Source organism: Sturnira hondurensis, unplaced genomic scaffold, assembly GCF_014824575.4.
Source record: "Sturnira hondurensis isolate 20B ecotype Veracruz unplaced genomic scaffold, ASM1482457v3 Scaffold0016663, whole genome shotgun sequence".
Lineage (NCBI taxonomy): Eukaryota > Metazoa > Chordata > Mammalia > Chiroptera > Phyllostomidae > Sturnira > Sturnira hondurensis.
In genome coordinates, this window is record NW_028089294.1 from 13,168,963 (window position 1) to 13,190,552 (window position 21,590).

A 21,590-nucleotide genomic window follows, 5' to 3' on the forward strand; every position below is an offset into this window, starting at 1 on the left:
CAAGAGAAGGAGGTACTCAGCTCACATGGAGGGCCCACCTCAAGTACCCAACTTGGGTGAGAGGGAAGGCCATGGCACTGGACCCTACAAGACACTTGCTACATTAGGCCACACTACCAAGACATGGAATCACAGCATCTCTACCTAATACACAGAAACAAACACAAGGAGACAAAGAAACATGGCCCAAGTAAAAGAACAGTTCAAAACTCCAGAAAAAGAACTAAACAAAATAGAGAGTAGCAATCTATCAGATGCGGGCTTCAAAACACTGGTTGCCCAAGGAACTTAGTGAGGACCTCCACAGCATTAAAATGGTCCAGTCAGAAATGAAGGATACACTAATTGAAATAAAGAACAATTCATGGGAAACAACAGTAGAGTGGGTGAAGCCATGACTGAAATCAATGATTTGGAACATAAGGAAGCAAAAAACAACCAATCGGAAGAACAAGAAGAACTTGTTGGGGGAAAGAATCCCCCCAAATGAGGCTAGTATAAGCATCCTCTGCAGCTTCAAGAGGTCCAACATTCACATCATGGGGGTGCTAGAGGGAGAAGAGAGAGAGCAAGAAATTGGAAATAAAATACTTGAAAAAACAATGAAAGAAGACTTCCCTAATTTGGTGAAGAAGATGGACATGCAAGTCCAGGAAGCTCAGAGAGTCCCAAACAAGTTGGATGCAAGGAGGCCTCCTCCAAGACCTATCCTAATTAAAATGTGAAAGATTAAATATAAAGAGAGAATCTTAAAAGGTGCAAGAGAAGTTAGTTACTTACAGGGGGGTTCCCATAAGACTGTCAGCTGATTTCTTAAAAGAAACTTTGCAGGGTAGAATGAATTGGCAAGAAATATTCAAAGTGACAAGAAGCAGGGAACTGTAGCCAAGAATGCTCTACCCAGAAAAGATATCATTTAGAATTGAAGGGCAGATTTTCCCAGACAAGAAAAACTAATGGAGTTCATTATCACAGGAAATGTTAAAGGGACTTATTTAAAAAAAAGAAGATTAAAACTATGAACAATAAAATGGCAAAAAATACAAATCTATCAACAACTCAATCTAGAAAGCAAACTAAGCAAACAAGAAGAACAGACACAGAATCATGGATATGGAAAGCATTTTGATAGTTGCCTGATAGGAAGGTGTAGGGGAATGGGTGGAGAGGTGAGGGAATTAAGAAGTACCAGTAGATGTCACAGAACAGTTATGGGGATGTAAATTATAGTATAGGAAATGGAATAGCCCATAACTTGTACTCATGACCCATGGACATGAACAATGGTGGGGGGATTGCCTGAGGGATTGGGGGGTGCTCGGTAGAGGGAGGCAAAGGGGCAAAAATTAGGACAACTGTAATAGCATAATCAATAAAGTATAATTAAAAAAGGGAAAATATGGCTCTTTTGGACCTAGGTTTCTCCAGGGCTGGTCAATCTACCTGGTTACTCTGTTTACAGTTAAAAGAGAAATGAAAGTAGAAGCCTAGTTCTCAGCCTGTCTTAGTTTGATTTGCCAGGAGCAAAATCCATCCCAAATTTGCCCCCAAAGTGAGTTTATTCATTGTAAGGCCACAGATCTGTTTTAAATCATCAGTCCTCAGGGTGCCCCGCTATTAACGTGACTCTAATGTCATTTCCACACGGCGTCTTTGATTCCTAGTGTAAGTTTTGGAGAGGGAAGCTGATAGGCTCAACCTAGTGTAGGGATTGGTCTCTCTGAAGTCAAGGGTTCATCTCTGGTCTAATCAGCTGTGGCCATAGCTAGTATCCCGTGGTAATTAGCGATACTTTCTCTTGGCTGTGGGCCCAGTTAGAAGAAGCAGGGAAAGGAGGAAAGTTAGGCAACTTTATTTTACATCCCTGGGAGAGAGGACTGGGAAGTAGTATATCTACACCTGGGCTAGCAAAGGATTGTGGCCTCAGGGAAGCCAGGTAGTGGGCAGCAGACTTCAGAGAAAGGGCGTTGCATGGAGACGGGGGTCCTGTAAAAACAAGGCTAAGCCAGTTCTTTAAGAAATTAGGAATAAGGTGTGGCTTGATCACAGGGCCAAGATAAAATAGCAGTTATTTGAAATAGGATTCAAAGTAAGAAGATGTTTAGTATGAGAGTCAAATGATGCTGAGCCTTCTGATCTTAATTCTTTCTAAGTAGAACCAAGATTGGTCTCTGAACCTGGTAGGGCTCAGTCAAAGGGGTTCATTCAGCTCTGGATCTGGAGAAGAAAGGAAAGGAGAACTAGAAGACCTGCCAGGACAACACAAATGTGAAATGATGGATCAGATAGGACTGGCTAGTGGGAACTGTCTGTTATGCTGATCATGAAGGCAACTGGAGCAGGTCAATTAGATGTAAATCATTGCTCAGAGATTGACTTGTCTACAGTCGATCTGATTCATCACACAGACGTGAGTACTCTCTAAGATACCAAAGCCTTCTCCTTGATGCCAGTAAAGGTCACAGGCAGCACACTAACCTGTGTTAACCAAAAGCCAGAAAGAGCTAAATGGAACAGACACTGTGCATTGGGTTGGAGCTCATTATCAGGCTTTTCAAGAAGACTGCATTGATGAACAGATCACCCCAAACGGTTTCCTTTCCTCTTCTTCAGCCAAGAAGGATATTAAAAAAATAAGAACCAAAAAGATATTTAAAAAGACAAGAAAATATTAGCACAGCAGCAGGCGATAAGATCAACACATGCTACTTACAATAAGAGCTCACGCTCTTTTTCCCTAATGTACCATGCTTCGGCAGGCACAGGGATTGCCGTGAAACACACAGTGGTGTACTGTTCGCTCTTATCGTCTTGTTCCTTTTGTCTTCAGTGAACGTGGTATTGTTTATAGTTTCGGGGAGAGAGCTGTCACTGTCTAGTGTTTGAGGAGGGCTTTCCTGTGGCTGCGCGGCCTCCTATCAACACACTGGGAGGGCGAGAGTAGACTGAGCTCTTTTGTTGTCTCCATGATGACATGCACTGACTCGAGGGGCTGTGGTGTGTGAGGGTGGCTGGGCGCCCCAGCTGGCTGTGGCTCCCCGGGGAGTGAAGGTCTTTTTCTTCTGGGTCACTGCAGTCTGCTAGAGTCCTGTTGGTGTTCAAGTCATCTAATGCGACACTTGCAGGTTTTCTCCTTCTTTGGGAGTCAGTAAGGCTGCTTGCTAGATATTTCTGACTGTGTGCCTTGTTGGTCCTCTCATGAAAGGTTAGGACCATGTAGATATTTATAACCAGATTGTGAGGGGAGGTGACAAGTGAGGTTTCCTGGCTGGAGTCGTCAGTTGATGGTGCGGGACCCTCCAAGTTCACAGTAGTGGCTGCTCCATCAGCCTGGTGATGATCACCTCCCTCTGCTCACCTGAAATGGATATGGACTGTCAGAAGAATATATGTTATTATTTTTAAGTTACTGAAATTTGGGGGTTTTGTTTGTTTAATATTGCAACATAATCGGACTATCCTGACCGATACGAGGTCTGTCCAGAAGGTATCCAGCCGTGTAATATGAAATACTAGAGACATTTATTGAAGAAGATACAAGATACAAGAAACATTGTACACAGGACAATGAGGCCTCAGTCCCCTTCAAAGTAGGCTCCGTGGGACCTCACACAGTTCTCCTAGTCACCATCAGGTGCCCCATCATATTTACCTCAATCTCATCAACAGTCTGAAATCTTTTCCCTTTCAAAGGTGATTTTAGTTTTTGGAAATGCCAGAAATCATAGGGCGCTAAATCTGGGTTGTAGTGGGGCCGAGTCACCTGGGTGATTTGATGTTTCACCAAAAAATTCTGCATGAGATGAGATGCATGAGCAGGTGCATTGTCATGATGAAGCTGCCAATCACCAGTTGCCCATGGCTGTGGCCTTCTGAATCATCCAAATGGTTCCTGCAGAGGAATGTTCAAACTTAGCACAAAATTTGATGCAGATTTGTTGCTCTGTTCACTCAGTCATTTTGAATGTGAAAGCCACACAGTACACATGCTCACTCAACAGCATCTCACACCCCCACAGGTGAGTACACTGAAACTGACACTGTTCATGCATGCACATTTCAATCAACTCTCTTTGGTTGCCAGGTTACATTGATGTCGTGCATACCGTTCCTGTTATATTAACCATGGCTGGACTTTTTCCGGACAGATCTTGTATACTTTATCAAATTCTATTACTATAGGAGTCAAATTCTATCATTATACAAACCACTATAAGTTATTTGTAAAAATAAAAAAGCCAGCCACAATTCCACCATCCCAAGGAGTCTATTTTTCAATGTTTTCCTCCACTTTATTTTTTATATTTGTAATATTTACTTGCAGCCTAAGCATGAATTCAGTATTCTGGTTTATTTAATTTAATTTTATCAAGGCCTCGTGTGGTTTTATTCACCACAGTATCTCTTCTCAGCACCTCATGCAAAGCCAAGAGCACAGTAGGTACCTAATAAATAATGGATGAATTAATAACTATAACTACTTTCTTCTTAGCATGATGATTATTAGAAGATACCTTATGCATGACTGGTCAGCAACTGCAGAATATAGATTTAGAGCTCAGATTTGTCTAGTGGAATTTGACAGCATGAAGTTCTTGGTTGGATATCCATGTTCAAATAATTTACCAAATCTCGTTACCTATGTCGATTTGTTATTGGAAAGTTGCCCTCTTTGAGCTTTCATTTGAGATCTGTAAAATAGAGGAGACACTATCACATTCCCTCATAGTGTTATTGTGAATATTAAATGTGATGATACATAATTATTTTGAAATATGCTGGCCCATAATAAGTGTACAAGACATGTTTGCTATTACCTTTTCTTACACTTTCAATTTTTCAGTCTCTATTTCCCCCTTTTGCTTTTAACTGCACTCTCTCATTTCCCTTCCTCTAGATGGCAATGATATAAGATAGCACTGTCAAAATTATAGCTATCAGCATGAGGGAAAGGCCTTATTTGTTCCAGCAGGATGTGTAAATATTTTGGGAAAGAATCACTGGTTTGAATTCTAACTCTGTTATTTACTTGTTTTTTTGACCTTGGGCAGATTATTTTGCCTCTCTGAGCCTTAACTGTTTGGTCTCTGTAATGGAAATAATAATGTATAACTTTCCCCAAAAGGCAACAGTGTGAGGTGGTGCTCACGTGCACACACACACACACACACATTCCTACAGATGCATTTGTATAGTGATTGATAGACTTCATTAATGTTCATTCCCGTCTCCTTTTTAAATTAACAAAAAGGGAACATTTTGAGATTTGGTGTGATATAATCTACAGGAAGAAGCACTTGACTTTCCTTGGCGGAAATTTGAGAGAATTTAGAAAAGCAAGAGAATTAATCAAGACCTCTGAGTTTACTGGGTGCAAACACAATGCAATGAATGGTCTAGAATATTATCCTGAAGAATGTAAAAATCCTGGCTACTCTTCTGAAGTTTCAAGTCTCTGCAGCCCTCTAGTGGCCATTGACTGTAGCAGAAAATTTATAGTTATTGACAATTTGAATCTATAGTTATGGAGTCAATTTGACTTAGAACAAGAATTATATAGAGAATAGGGGATGGAGTGAAAAGGCCTAAATCTGAGTTTTTAAAAAACATTTTAAATGGAAAATTATTCTTTTATTAGTGTGCATTCCAGCAAAACTTGATGAAGATCCAAATACATAAGCTCATGTACTAGCAAAGTTATCAGTGTTTATGCCCTTTCCTTACTCTTCTCTTTCTCTTCCTTCTTCCCTGCCATCCTCCACCTAGGTGGGAGCGTAATTTCTTCTTAGGTCAAATTAATTGTTGCCCTTAAACTTTAAGAGCCAGTGTACCCAGCTTGAGTTTCAGGAAGAGGCCAGTTGCCTATCAAATTAACAGAGTTGCTAAACAGAGCAGAAAGCAAGTCATTCTTCGAATCAGTCACTTTTGTGTTGTTGTTGTTATTTGGTCTCTCAGTTGCCAAAGGCAATATGCCACATGCTCAAAAGAGTCCCGCGTGGAAGAGCAGGGACCCTGCTTGGCCCCCACATCCTGTGGGGCAGTGGGCAAGTTACTGAGTGCAGCCTTTTGGGGCTCAATGAGGGAAATTCAGTTGAACAGGGCTCTGACTGCACAAGGAGACTCCTCTGCTAACTGGCAGCTATTGAGCTTCTGAAGGGAGGATCTTGCCTTATTTTCAACTCCTACAGTTAGCACAAGATCTGACAATTGAGCTTTAAGAAGAAGGAACACAGATCAATTTGTGTCAACTGAAGGTTGTAGTTTTGTTTCTGGTTCAAGCACAGCCATTATCTGAGTTCTGAGTAGGCAGCTGGGAAAGAGATGAAGGGAGAGAGAGACCAGAGGTGCAGGTGAGTCAAAAAAATGGCCAGTGGTTCTGAACTCACAAGATTGTGAGGAAGAGTATCAGATCATTATTCCTTCCAGCTAAGTCACTTCTGGATCTTCTTGATCTGTCACTCAAACTTGGGGCTGGTGGTAAGGTAGAGCAGTGGTTAGGAACACATGAGTATGACTGTGTGAGCTTGGGAGCCACACATGACTATTTGATCCAAGGAAAATCAATTAAGATTGATGTAACTGAATTCCTAATCTTTAAAACTGGAATTTAAAATATTTACCTTGTGGAGACTGAAGAAGGTGACACATGTAACTACTATTCTGAGAAAACGCAGGAGGAAGGGCAGGTCTGAAAACTACATTTATTGTCAACTTTCCCTTTGTAGATGGAAGACTGCAAGGTTCCCAGAAATGCGTTCAAATAATCGAAGAGTCAGAGAAAAGTCTCTCAGGGTCCTAATCCAAGCTTTCCTCAGATTTGGCAATGTGGCCCTGCCCCTTCTTATCCGTTTTCCTAATCCTTGCCTCCAGTTTTATTCCAGAACCTGATTTTTCCCAAGTCGGACCCATTTAATCTCTTAAATGCATAATTAGGGAGAGTGCTTGATTGCAAAGGCCTCTTCCATCCTCCCATTTATCTAAAACAAGCTCTTGTTCACACTGCAGAGAAATAGGGCAGGGAATCTGGTGAAGGGGGAAAGAAGGAGAGGGGGAGTGGTGGAGGGAGGGCGGGACGGGCTCTGTGCTTTTCTCAATGAATGCCGAGGCCTCTGCAGATTTGCATAGGAGCCGACATAGCCGCACCATTGGTTGGCAGATGCGAGAGGGGCGGGGCAGGCCTGCGTGGGTTTGGCTGTGGTAGGAGTCAGCTTTTGAGTCCCACCCCCGCCGAGTCCCCGCCCCCACGAGGCGCGCGCTCTCGGCTCTGCCAGCTAGCTGCGAGTGGCGGGCGCCCAGGCAGATGCGATCTGGCGGCTCCGGGGACGGCAGCGGCGGTAGCATCTAGCACTTCCTGCCGCCGCTGTCTGGAGGGTAGCAGGGCACTGCGGCACCTTGTGGCTGCCCTCCGGCCAGCCTACCTGAAGCCGTGGGGGCTGCCTTTGCGTAAGGACAGGGCAGCAAGATTTCGGGCTCTCCTGCCCTGAATGCTTTTACCCGGCTGCTGCTGCTGGGGCTGCTTTGGTGGTTCCTGAGAACTCTTTAGAGAAGAGACTGGAGGAGAGCAAGGACGCTACAGCAAACTTGCGCCTAAGCCTTCGATTCACAGTGCGGAGGCTCGATTCAACCCAGAAGTTTAGCAATTGGTGCAACCCGAAGAATTCCCGCAGCAGAGGGTCACAGGAAGGTTCTCGTGAAGCAGTCCCGCCCTTGCCACCGTTTACCTCCCGAAGAAGGGGCGAGAAGCTCAAAGGAGCTGAAGGAAGTGCAGCAACCGTCCAGAACAGCAGACAGCAGCTCGAGGCACCGTTTCCAGCGCAAAAGTTGTGGAGGATTGGAGGCCAATCCAGAGCAGACAAACCACAGCTCAGCCACGGGGAGCAGGAGAGGACGGCACCCAATTGCCACCTCCCTACAACCTTAGTAGTTTCTCTTGTTCGGAGCAAAAGCACGGCGAGCGACCTACAGACGGGGCCGGCGCACGGAGGCACTGGGTCCCAGCTGCTCAGCCCTGTGCGCCTCAGCGTCTCTTGACACGCCCCTGGGCTTCCAGCTCCGCTTTATTGAGACTCCCGCTGGCCTCCTTGCAGCTGGAGGAAAGCGAGAGAATCAGTCAAGTGCACGAACAGTTCTCCAGCAATCAGGTGGAAGGAGCCGTTGGCGACCGGAGACCCTTTGGAACCTCTTCCCCTTTGGGAAGCGAAGGGCGAGGCTGCATTCGGTAGAGCCGGGAGCACAGTATAAATAACCTTTCTGTGGCGGGATGGCAGCCATCGGACTCCTATGGCTGCTGCCGCCTCTGTATTCAGCAGCAGCCTTGGGCCCCGGGACAGAAATCGGGACTGGGACTGGCCAGCGCGTGGGCTCACCGGCAGCTGGGCCAGCGCTGCAGCCCCGAGAGCCGCTTAGCTACTCACGCCTGCAGAGGAAGAGCCTGGCGGTGGACTTTGTGGTGCCCTCGCTCTTCCGTGTCTATGCTCGGGAGCTGCTGCTGCCTCCGCCTTCCCCCTCGCAGGCAAGGGATGGCCGGCCGGAGGCGCGCGGCTCGCTGGCTCTAGATTGCGCCCCATTGCTTAGGCTGGTGGGGCCACCACCGGGAGTCTCCTGGACAGGGGGCACCAGCTCGCCAGACTCGGCACAGACGCTGTCCAGGGTGCTGAAGGGCGGCTCAGTTCGCAAGCTTCGACGAGCCAAGCAGCTGGTGCTGGAGTTGGGAGAGGAGGCTATCCTTGAGGGTTGTGTCGGGCCCCCAGAGGAGGCGACTGCAGGGCTGCTCCAGTTCAACCTTAGTGAGCTGTTCAGCTGGTGGATTCGCCACGGCGAGGGTCGGCTGAGGATCCGCCTGATGCCTGAGAAGAAGGCATCGGAAGTAGGCAGAGAGGGAAAGCTGTCAGCTGCGATCCGTGCCTCCCAGCCCCGCCTTTTCTTCCAGATCTTTGGGACCTGGGGTGAGCAGCTTCCGCCTTAGCTTGTCGGGATTTGTTTTTTTTAGACATCAATTTGCAGCCGTTGTCAACAAACTCCCATTTCCAAAACCCCAAGCTCTGGTTTTTAGCCTCCTTTTCCCGTTCTGCAACCCCCCCTCCCCCCCGCTAGGCCATATTTTCTTATTTTCTCCATGAAGGCAGCCATTCCCCAAGGGTCTTCCTTCCTCTTCAGCAACCAAATTGGGAGAAAAGTTTTCTGCTCTTGGCAGAATGCCTCCTCCAGACGTAATTACACAGGGCCCCAGCCAAAACTGGATGCCCTTCTTTGGAGTCTTGTGTGACAGTTGAAATACCTCTATTATTTCTGTGGTTCAAGTTTAGTTTTAGATCTCAAAACTATTGCCCATCTTCCCTTCCCCTAGTTCCTCTTCCTGTCCACCACAAGTTTGGGTAATGTGGTACACTTTCTCAGGGAATAGAGAATTCCTCGTCACATTGAACTCCACCCAGCTGTTTCCTTCAAATGTTGGGTTACCCAGGGATTGCCTCTTCTTCATTGATTCATCCCCCAACCCCAGTCTGCTCTCTACTTTTAAACTCTTGTTACTCCTCTCAGCTGTTGCTGGGACAGTGCCAGAGGAACTACGGGACAGGGCACAGGAGGGAGATGTGAAGAGAGGGAGTAAAGTTGCCAAGATTGTCTTCCTTCGAGGAGTCACTGTGGAGTCAGGGGGAGAGTAGTTGATTTTGGTTTCCTCCCCTGCCCCCCTCTCTCCAACTCTCATCTTGAATGTCTGCATCGGCAGCTCTGGAGACTGTCTCTGGCAGGCCTGTTTCACTGTGGTTCTCTCTGCCGGAGACTCCTGAAATGAGGTTTCTGTTTCATTTACTCTCTCATTTTCTTCCCATATCCACTGAGTTGTGTGTGTGTGTGTGTGTGTGTGTGTGTGTATAGGCACTTCTGTCTCTTCCCATACGATCTTTTGACTGGATAACCAGGTGGTTTTGAAAGGCTACTTCTCTCGTAAGACCACTGGGGAAGGACTGGTGAATAAAATATACGATGTAAATGAATGAGAAAGCACAGAAAAGAAACCATGCCTTTTAAAAGCCCACACCAATCCCTTTGAGCAAACCCAGCGTCTTTTATGTCATTCTTATCTTCAGAAATAAATGAAATTCTTATGCTCCACTGGTTACTAATGTCTAGTATTAATTGGATGAAAAAAGCCCACTGTAGAGCTACAAGTATCTGCCATGCCTGTCCCAACACACACACACATGCTCCCTGGATGTACCCAGTGCTGTCATGCACCAGGGATATCCAGGAGCTGAGGCTCCCGAGTCATCGCACAGTAAGCATACTGGTATGTGGTCCCCAAGCTAAAACAGTCTGGATGTGTATTTTAGCATTAACATCAGTGGCACTGACATTTAAATGACCCTTTAGTGCTCAATGCTGGAATATCTATTAACGCATAGTAAAAGGCAGGGTCTGCCTTCTGTGAACTGAGAGAGGAGACCAATACTGTTGTCTCACCACAAATACTTTTGTAAAGAACAGCTGTGTTTTAATGTAATCGTGGCTTCTGTGGTTTATACATACAACATTCTCTTTTGGTGCCTAATGTTTTTGTAATGGTTATAAAAATGACTTCTCTGGGAATGTGGATTTTCCCCTCCACTTTCAAGTCTGTGAGCATCTCTAGAGCTTTCCCATCATCTCTCCTAAATGACCATAGGCCCTAGCAGTCTAGATCAGCTATTGTTAGATGTTGGTGACAGGCAAAAGGGGTTCTCTCTGCAGCCCTGAACTCGCCTATTATAAACAGGCAGGTTGCATGAAGTTATTAGTGTCTCTGAAGAGTCACATGCTTAATGCGTTTGAAGTACATGTTGTAGTTGAGCCTCAGATCAGAGGTGAAGCTGCTGAGTGGGGGAGTTGCACGTAGCTTTGAGAACTGCTCTGATACTGAGAGTGGGAAGCACTGTGAGCATCCCCAGTCCTCCCTCAGCAGCGCAGTCTGCTTGGCAGCTGGACCAAGCCCTTACGCATCATTTGACACATCTAGCAATGCTGGTTTCAGAAAGAGCCAGGATTCTGCCATTAAAAAGCTAGAAATTGTGGCCAAGCATTTTTCAGCAGGGTTGGGATCAAATGATAATTGATAGAACCAAATAAGACACCAAGCATAACTGGATGAGTTCCCCATGACCTCTAGGGAGACAGACAGCTTATTGAAAAGCACTTTGGGCCTCGTGGTGATCACACTTGGAACAGGTTGCACTCTCCAGCTCCAAAGCATATGCTGTCTTCAGTTGGGCAGCTGGCCATGCAGGACTAGCCTCTTACCACCGCCTCCCAGCCTCATTCAGATACAGTCTCCAGGAAGGACCTCTCCATGGAGGGAGGGGGTGGACACATCCATGTGTCCATATATCATGTTCATGGAGGGGGTGGACACATCCTGCTATATCATGTTCATGTTTGGGGCAACATATATCACTGTGGTTTCATTCATTTTCTTGTATGAATTTAAGCTGAGGTTTTCATGCTTGGATTGATTTTACTATTTATCATGTTTGAGGAAAGGAGTTTATTCATTTTATATAGGCTGTGATTTATAGAAGAGGCATTTAACTCCTTCATGACATAGAATCTTCAAGTATAAAAAGGGAAAATAGGCACAACTCAGTTTATATCTCCCTGCTTCTGCCCAAATGACTGGTGGTCTGGTTTTGAGGGGCACAATGATGAGGTTATCTGTGGGGAAGGAAGAGGGGAGGCTGGGTGTCCTGCCTCCCCTGTGGTAAGGGACCTAGAGTAGCCCATTTGTTTGAGTGAAAATAGCTTCCTGAATCTAAATGGGATCATGACTAGGGGTGGGATAAAATACCCTCAGGACAAAGCAGCATCTTCGTCTTGATTGTGGTTTGGGTTGTCTGAGAGGACAGAAGGATTTCTGCAATGCCTTATAACACATGACATGCTAATGTTTTTTCTATGTGGATTGCTTTGAACTCCCAAATGGGATCAGTACTTCATAGTCAGAGGTGGGTCCCCAGAGCATCCATTCATGGAGAAGAAGAGGTAGAGAGACAATTGCTGGGTAGTGCACCATCAGCCCAGACCTCAAAAAGAGGTCTGCCTGGAGGCTACCACCTTGCTCACAGCTGCACTCTGTAGCCTGATGTGTAGATGTTTTTACATCTTGCATCTGCAAGGTGACTTGTGGTGGGATAGGAGGGCCTATTTCCTGGTAAGTACTCCCCTTCTTCCCACTCCAGGAAAGGGGATATATGACCGGTGGCTTTATGTATATTGTGGAGAGGCCTGAGTAATTTAAAGTAGATGTGTGCAATCTAATACACCTGACTCTTGACCTCATATATCTGTCAGGCCCTTCCCATTTCATTTCTGGAGCGGACAAAGCGAGTGAGGGAAGACAGAGGAAATTGGAGCCCTCAGAAGGGATATCAGTTGTTGGAAATGAATTGGGAGAGATGGAACTAGTTCAGAGAAGCCCAGAGAGCTGGTTTAAGAGTTGAAGGGACTGCTTTGTGGTGAAAGACAAAAAGAATTAAATAGATATGGCTGGGCTGAGTGGTGATGAAGAGGAAGGTATGGTAACAACCTGTAGATCTCTGAAGAGGGAGAGTTGCAGCAAAGGAGAGAGTGGCCCCATGGAAGTAACAGAATGATACTTTCAGACGGAAACTTCAGGTTGGGTATCAGGGAAACCTTATTTTCTGCAACTGATACCCCCTTACTAGGGATAGAATTCCAAGGGAGCAAAGAGTGAGGTGAGCTGTGGGTCAGACAGGCCATGGAGTTCGTAGTCAGTCAGCTCTGTGTTTTCAGGTGTTGAGAAGCCGTGATGGACAGGAGGGGTGGGATGGCGAACAGTGTCAGGAATCAGGGTCCTTTGGGATGCAACTCTATTTTCTGTTTCATTTCTTAATTTTTAATTTTTAATATTTTGAGTTACAGTTGATGTGCAACATTATATTAGTTTCAAGCGTACAACACAGTGATGAGTCATCTTGGGATATAACTCTTGAGAGCCTTTGAGTATTGATGTTTCCAGGGGAAAAGGAAAATAATTGCATGTGTATCTTGAAGTTGGTAGGAAGTATTTACAGGAAGGTTGTTAATGAAAAAAGTGTTTTGAAATGACTGGGTTTATTCTTCTCCACCCCTGGATTAAACAGAGTATTTCTCTAGGGCGTTGTTTGTATGTCCAGGGTGGGGAGGCACGCTCAGCAAAGCGTTAAGCTGCATCTGTGGGTGTGCGCATCACCAAGTCGTCGGGCAGGGCAGAAGGTGCCTGCGTCTTGAGAAGATGAACTCAGTTCTAGACTTGGTGGTTTCACACTGAACACCCTTTGCAGTGCCGGGAGTATACATGGCTATTTGAAAGGAGAAGTTCATCTAAATCCAATTGATCTTTTCACAAATGTACAAAAAGAAAAAGGAGGAGGAAAACTCATGAGGGGTTTGTGTGTGGGGAGGAAAGCATTATCAATAGTAAAAATGAATCCTTATAAGGCAGTTTATCTGCTGAAGGTCAGGAGGGACTAGCCTGCAGGGAAAAGGGAGGGAGAATTGGATCAGCAGAAGTCGTAGTCCCTTGCCACTCTGTGGATTATTGCTTGATAAATTCACTACATGGGAATTTGCCCAGCTTGACTCCTAGGAGACCTTTTGCCTTTATGACCATTATTAATGTCCTGTTATGGGACTTTGCAATTTATAAAGCATTTTCACACTTATTATTTTTACCAGTCCTACAGTAGTAGGCAGGGCAAATAGTGTTTTCATTTTAAGTGGAGTATCTGAAATCTAGATGTTTGATAACAATTTTTCCAAGTTATATGGGTAGAAAGTGGTAGACCTGGAAACTTGTAATTTATGTACCGAGAGGTTATGAGATGCTACGTGCTGTGCGCAGCACTGACTAGGACCACAGACCTCCTTTTGTTTAAAGGAAGGCTTTTTCCACCAAGGGAATCATCCCAAGGTACAGATTATAAACAAACAAGATGTAAATAAATGAAAAACTTTATTTTATCTTTGTTACAAAGCCATGAAACAAATATTTATATTTGTTATAAAGCCATGAAACAAAGATGTTCTATAGCCATGACTTAGAGAAGTTTCTTAAAATATTTGAGTCCCAGTTTCATTATTAGAAAAAAATGGGAATAGTTTCTGTCTGAAGGTGTTGTCAGAGAAGTTAAATTAGATGATATGTGTAAAAACTTCACCCAGTAAAATACACATAATAAAGTACCCCATCAGTATGAACCATGAGGCGTTCCCTAGGCGGAGCAGCACCCCAACGTTGCGTGTGCATTTCAGTCTATTCGAATGGTGCTGTCTGGAGTTGCGCAGTCCCTATCTGTGGCCACAGGTGGCTACCCTGGCAGCAGCAGTTGTGAGTCTGTGGGTTTCCCGTGCAACTGACTTGTAATTCCTAACAGATGAGAGGTGGGCTCTGGTGGGAGTGGAGAGAGTGACCAGAGAGGAAGTTTCTGTTTCCTTGCTATGGGAGGCCTGTCTTTCCCAGAAGTGTGGATGAGAAGGATTGAGGTGTGGTACTTCATTAGCTTTCATCAGTGTGTATCCTTGTAGTCGCAGTTCAGTTCTTTTTCATCTAAAGAAAGAAATCATGCCTTAACTTTATAAAAGTATGAAATTTAATGCCAAGGAAGAACAAGACAGAGGGATTACAGAGGAGTAGCTTTCAGGTAGTGGGTTGTCCCCAAGAGTGACCTATGCAGTTCAAGCCCCTCCACACCCAGATAAGTGCTGGGCCACAGGTCTCTGGAGACTCCTTTGTTGTAATTAGCTGGAGCTGTGTCCTTTTCTTACATTCCTAGCCTCATCATTCATTGTCAAGTGGAAGGCAGGAAAGAGCGATGGAAAGTACCAACTGGTTAATGGACATGAGCCCATTAAGAGCAGCTAAACCTTTGAGAGTCCATGGAAACACCTGTTCAAGGATCTGAGTGGGAGGCTGTCTCAGGAAAGTGCCTCAACCTGCAAGGAGCTGTTAAACAGCATCCACACAGCATTTTATAGGTGGTGTTTTTTTTTTTATGAGCCATTGCTGAGTGATTGCCTCCCAAAGAAGCATCATCTCTGCTTGGCAGTAGACAAAGAATAGGGAGAACTGGTGAGAATGATTATAGGTGTCCAGGAGTACACGGAGAGAACTGTGAACAAAGCTATCAAGGAGCCCTAGGGATGCCTTCTTCCTTAGAGACATTGTGTGTCCTGTGGTCTAGAAGGTGGCCAGTGTTTCTTAATCCGTTGATGACCTGGCTCTTTTGCACTGGCGGTTCTTCACACAGGTGTGAATAAGGAGAAGTTAAAAGGACGTTTTGGCCTGGCAGTGAGGTAGTGATTGGGTAGGAGCTATGCCAGAACCGTGTTTGCTGAGCCAGATTTTTCAGAACAACTTTTTTTTTTTACTTCAGTAAATCTTGTGATGGATTTTCCAGCTGGGCTGTTTTGAGCTTGGGTTTTTTCCCAGGGGAATCTTGTCGGAATCACTTGGTGATATAACGTAGGCATTCCGGAAAGAGGAAGGGTTCAGACTGGACAGAAGGAGAGCTCCCTCGGGGCAGATACACCCATCTCTTACCTTTGTGGTTAGGGCCAACAGGTGCACGCAGAGGTGGGTGGCCAGAATTTTCTGGAGAAAGAAAAGGGCCAAAGGGGGGCAGCTAACCAAAGGAAGATTTAAGCCTATAGTTGACTATAGTTTTCTTTTCCTCTTGTTTGTCTTTTATTCAGTTTTCCCTGTCATGTAGTTCACGAGGATAGGCACGGTCAGGTCCACTTTAGAGATCAGCCTAGATCATTAAAGTAAGTGTTCTGTGGCAGAAAAGACCTGAGATTAGGAGACAGAAGACTTAGATTCTGTTATGATATTTGCTTTATATTTGCTTTGAAATCTTGTGAAACTCCCTTATTCTTGTGGAGCCTCTGGGTCTTGGTTCCTAAAGGAGGTAATACAGAACTTGTCTTGATTACCTCATGGAATCTCTATGAGCATTACATGGGATAACTTATGTGCAATGCTTCAGTTTGAATTATTTATATATATATATATGTATGTATACACACACACACACACATATATATGTATATATACACACACACATATATGTGTAAGGCAGTAGAGAAAAGAATATACAAGATCATAAAAAGTGCTGAGAGTCTATGGTTTCAACCAACCCTTGACTTTAGGAGCAGCAGTATAAAGGCCCCAGACTTCAAGGTCTTGGGGTTCAGTTAACACCTCAGTAGTCCTGGAAGGGGGTTACATGTTCCCTCCCCAAGCTTCTCAAAATGTTAGTTTTTTCCCACTGGAGCCAATTTTCTCAACTCCAGACTTTTCTGGAAATGAATCTCTGGTAGTGGGACATAAAAACTTGCATTTTAACATTAGAAGATGATTTAGAAAAAAACGAGAGATGACAAATATACTCAATTGCGTTGAATGCATTAATCTGGGTACGGCTTGATGAGAATTCACATGTGCAGAATCCATATAATCACTGCTCAGATAAAGATACACCACATTTCTAGCATCTCAGAAAGTTCTCTTCTGTCGTTTGCTAGACTGTATCTCCCCGTACTCAAGGTAACATCCTTCTGATCTCCATGTCATCAGTTAGTGCTGCTTGGTTTTGAACTTCATGTAAGTAGAATCGTATCACCTGTTCAGGCTTCTTTTACTCAACTTGACTTCTGTGGACTTCATTGGCGGTGTTGTGTGTACCAGTATTCTTTCTTTCTTTTTTTTATTGTGGTGCTGTAGACCTTTATGTGAACATAACACAATTTACTTACCCATTTTCCCACCAAGGGTTAGATTTATGGAAAAGTAAATCTAAAGGAGTCTATTCCAAATAATGGGTAGCATAAGTCCTAGATGTGGGGTTGGAGCCCCCCATTTACTGGCCCAAGGCTCTTTATTTTCTTGTCTTTGAACTTCAGTGTTCTTATTTGTAAAGTGAGAAAAATAACACCAGTCTTCCAGGGTTACTGCACTAACTAAATGGGATGAGCATGTAGCAGTCCCCGACACACAGCCGGTGCTCAACACTGTAGTTTTCCCTCAGTTCTGGATTATATTGTTTTCCCCTTCATGGCCGAATGGAGACTTCAGAAGTTTCCTGAGGCAGGGAAGGGGAACTTATTTAGGAGTGAGAGCATTAACTCACAGAGGTAAAAGTAATAGTGAAGGACCATGTAAATGACATCTAATAATTTTTAATAAATGCTTTTATTAACGCTTAATACAATAACTTTAATAAAATACAAACATTTTTACACCTTCAAAATTAACAAAGATAAATTATTCAATAAATAAATACATTAATTTAAAAATAAAACCTCTTTGGTCTTACATCCAAATCAATTAAAGAGGAGAGAAAACCTCATGCCTTAGGGCAGCTCAGGGCTTGCATGGGGCCCTCGGGCTGTGATGCAGGCCAGGCTGCTCCTGGGGCCTCGCTGGGTTCCACTCAGCCCAGAGGCCAAGGCAGTCCTGGACTTCTCACCATGCCCTCTGCAGCCCTACCTGTGCCTTCTGTCGGTGGACAAGTCCATTGGAACCTGGATGCTTTCGTTGCCATGTACCTGGAGCATTGGTTTGGCAGCTGAACTGGGTTGTTTTCCAGATCGGTACATGTTAGCTCCTCTTTGGCACTGGAGCTGTTCTGATGCGTGGAACAGGCTTTACTGTTAATGATATGTGGTCCTGGGATGGGACTCTGATAAAAGATAACAAGAACAGCAAATCACCCAACGGCAGCTAGAGACATTTCAACTTTTCAGTCTTGTTTTCCTCTGGGGACAGCTGACCCTGACACTTGGGTGTTCTCCTGTGTCCGAATTACTACGGGGTAGCTCTTGGAGCAGCACCCCTGCTTCTTGCCATTATCTCCCCCCTAATGAAAGGAAGTGTGTACTGGCCTCAATTAGCCTTGGAGTTCACTTTTAATTGGGGAGCATTACTTGGAGGGTATGCTGTCACGGGTTCCTGTGATCCCTCTGTTTGACTACCTCTTTATTTTTCTAGAATCATGTGGACTCTAATCTATGATACTATCTATGCCCCCGGGACAAGGGAGATGATGCTCCAATTGGTGTTAAGTCCCCAGCACTGAGGTTTCATGAGAACAGCAAGCAGTGGCGTAGTGGCCCCAGTGCAGGGATGTGGGGCACGCTGAGCCTGGTGGGAGTGAACACTGGGCAGACCACGCTCTGTTACTGTCCTGGCGGCTGCGAGAGCCCACGTGACTCACCAGGGCTACAGTCTAGACGTCCACAGACATGAGGATTGGTGGGATAAACTTCCTCCAACCGAGCAATACGACTGATGGTACTTTCAGGGATTGTCCTCGGGATCTTGTGGAAAGAAAAGAGGACAGATGAAACAAAAATACAGGTAATCGAACAGAAAATGAGCGAATGGAGTTTATCTAGGAATTTTTAAATCAAACTTTTACAAAACACTCTCAGGTTGTGTTGCTACATAATTAGATTTGAATAAGAGTCTTACACTATGTGAAAGAGTTAAGAATCTGGAGATGAAGACTTAGAGCATATTTGCCTGTATTTTAGTTCAAGTATTTACTAGAAAAAATTTTCCTCTGTCACAGAAACCTGGGACTCTTCAGGATTTGAGATGACCTTGAGTGTTTAAGCTGACGTGATCTGCTCATTATAATTCTCACCTGTAGTTATGGGAATTGTATGAGTTTGGGCTTTAAAAGAAACCTGACATATATCTTCCCTAGATGAATGTCTATAGGAAAAATGGACTGTCTTTAGGGAAGAATAAAAGCTACCACAGAGAGTTGGGGCTTATTGTTCTTTATTATGACCTTTACTCACCGCCAAAAGCTGTATGTAATTCAGAAAACTATTCTGTTTTTTAAAAGTATGTATATTTTAGGAGAATTTAAGTAAGTAAAAAATGTTCTTACTCTAACTATAAAAAATAAAGAGGAAAAAGGTGTGGAGGAGACAGAAAAAGATGGACATAGAAACAACCACGTTTAAGAAAGAGACAAAAATGACGAGAATAGTGGAGATACAAGCGGAGAAACAGAAGAACGTGAAAGAAGAGGCAACCCAGGACAGCAGAAGGCAAGGACGATCTCCCGGGCACTGAGGTGAATAGATACAGACACAGAGACCAAAAGAGTGACAAAAAGAGAATGGGGGAGACGAGGGCAGGAGGAGTAAGGGGACATTCGCTTATTTTCCCTTGGAATGATTCTGACCTGGTGTCAAAATCTGCACTCCGGTTCCACGGGCAACATGTTACTTTCAATTTTGTTGAAGTATAACTCACATATAATGCACCCCTTTGAAGCACACCACTTGATTTGTTTCATAAACATGTGCACCTGTGCACCCATCACTCCAGTTAGGATACGGAACGTTTCTGTCGATCCCCAGAAGATCCTTCTCGACTCTTCACGGTGAACCCTCTATGCTTCCTGTTTTAGGCAACTTTTGATTTGATTCGTATCGCAATAGATTAGTTTTGCCTGTTTTGGAGGTTCATGTAAATCACACAGTATAGACTCCTGTGTCTTGCTTCTTTCATTTAGAAAATGCTTTTATTTGTGTTGTGTGTATTAGTAGTTTATTTCTGTTTATTGCTGAATAGTATTTCACTGTATGAAAATGCCACACGTTTTGAATCCACTCATCTGTGGATGGACATCTGTTTTGAACCTGGGGCTCTTGTGAATAAAGCTGTTGTCAACATTTTGTGTACAAGTCATTTGTGGACGTATGTTGTCAGTTCTCTTAAATCTATTATGGGATTGCCAGACTGTATGGTGAATGTATGTTTGACTTCATAAGAAATGAAAAACTGTTTTTCCGAGTAGTTGCACCACATTATACTCCCCACAGTAACTTCTGAGAGTTCTGTTTGCACCACATCCGTGGGAATACTAGGTGTTGCCAGAGTCTGGGAGTGTCTCGTGGTTCTAATGGATCTTTCTTTGTATGGGTTGTCTAATGTTGCACAGGAAGTCAGCCTAAAACTTAGGGGCTCAGAGCAACAACAGCAGCAGTAATACTGTATTCTCTTTCATTGTTCCTGTGAGTTAGGAATTCCGGGACAGCTTGACTGGGTACCTTTGCATGGCCTCTCATGAGACCGCAGTCGGATACCAGCCACAGTCATCTCAAAGCCTGGCCGAGGCTGTAGGGCAGCTTACAACGTGCCCTGCTCACGTGCCTGGCCACCTGTGGGAGGTCTCAGTTCTTCTGCAGGCGGTTCTCTCCGTAGGCTGCTGGACCATCTTTGTGCCACAGTGTCCTGCTTCCCTCACAGTGAGCATCTATTGAGATGGTCGTATGATTTTTCTCTCTTCTTTTTTGTGAATACAATGAATTTTAGAGTTTGATTTTTTAAATGTTGAATTAACTTTACATTCCCAGGGTAGACCCCACATGGTCATGATGTATTATCCTTTTTATACATTGGTGAATCAGCTCACTACTATCTCATTGAGGATTTCTGCATCTTTTATTCACAAGTATTATTGGTCTGTAGTTTTCTTGTCTTGTTTTTGACAGGTTTTAGGGTCTGGGTAATGCTAGGCTCACAGAGTGATTTGGTAAGTACTCCCTTTTCTAATTTTAATGGAAGAGAATTGTAATTTTGTTCTTTCTTGGATTTTTATTGAGTAGAATTTACCACTGAAGTCATCTTGGCCTGGTAAGGTGGTCTTTGTTGGAAAGTTTCAAATTACCGATTAGATTTATTTTGTAACAATTATAGGATTATTCAGATTATTTATTTCTTTTAAAGTGAACTGTGGCAGTTTGTATCCTTTAAGAACTTGGTTCATTTCATTTAAGTTGTCAGACTAATACAGGTTAAGCTGTTCATAATATACTCTTCTTATTTTTTTGTGTCTGTAGGGTCAATGGTGATGTTCTTTCTTTTGTACTTGGTACTGGTAATTTACATCATTTCTCCCTTTTCTTTGTGGTAATTCTGGCTAAAGGTTTACCAATTTTATTGATTTTTTTTTAAAAAAAAACAGCTTTATATGATACCAATTCCTTCTCTTTTAAAATTTTGACTTCATTGGTTTCTGAAGTTCTTTCATTTTGTTTGGCTTGAGTTTAATTTGCTCTTCTCGTTTCTAGTTTCTTAAGGTGAAAGCTTGGATAATTAATTTAACACCTTCCTTCTTTTTCTAACATAAGCATGTAATGCAAAAATTTCTCCTAATAACTGTTTTAGCTGCATTGTAAAAATTCCATTATGTTTTAATGGAATTTCATTTATATTCAATTAAAATAATTTCTAATTTTCCATTTGGCTTTCTCTTTGACTCATGGTTATTCATGTGTGTTTTAGTTCACGAATGTGCCCTTCCTAATAGGGCATTTTCCAATAATCCTTCTCTTAACTGATTTCTAGTTTAATTCTGATATTATCTGAGAACATATTCAGTTTGATTTCACTTATTTAAAAATGTTTAAGGTTTATTTTATGGTCCAGGATATAGCCTGTCTTGCTGAATGCTTCATGTACACTTGAAAAGAACATATTTTCTGCTGTTGTTGAGTGGCGTGTTCAGTCAATGTCAGTTAGGTCCGTTTGGTTA

General features: G+C 43.8%; 1 pseudogene; it reads left to right on the top strand.

The window, feature by feature from the left end:
* Positions 1–17,425: 17,425 nt before the first annotated feature.
* LOC119001467 (4-hydroxybenzoate polyprenyltransferase, mitochondrial-like) lies at positions 17,426–18,439 on the top strand (annotated as a pseudogene).
* The last annotated feature ends 3,151 nt before the right edge of the window (positions 18,440–21,590 follow it).